Raw genomic sequence first — 250 nt, 5'->3', positions numbered from 1 at the left:
CTTCTCGAAAGTACTGAAATTTAGATCAAAGTCACGATTTGGCTTGTTCTCGATCACTAGATACTTCTCCGCCCAATACATAAGCTCATCGATCTCAAATGGTGTATCACCATGACTGAACGCATGTCGTCAATTGTTCGACCAGTTAATTCCACTAGCTGAGTTAGTTTTGCCAACTTCCGCTCAGATTTGAATGTCAATTCGAAATCACGATCAAGTGTAGAAAGCTCAAACGTCTTCGAAATAGATG

This window comes from Phytophthora parasitica (assembly GCF_000247585.1).
Source record: "Phytophthora parasitica INRA-310 unplaced genomic scaffold supercont2.21, whole genome shotgun sequence".
NCBI classification, from domain to species: Eukaryota; Oomycota; class Peronosporomycetes; order Peronosporales; family Peronosporaceae; genus Phytophthora; species Phytophthora nicotianae.
The sequence above is the reverse complement of the archived record's forward strand: the minus strand, read 5'-3'. Positions refer to the sequence as shown.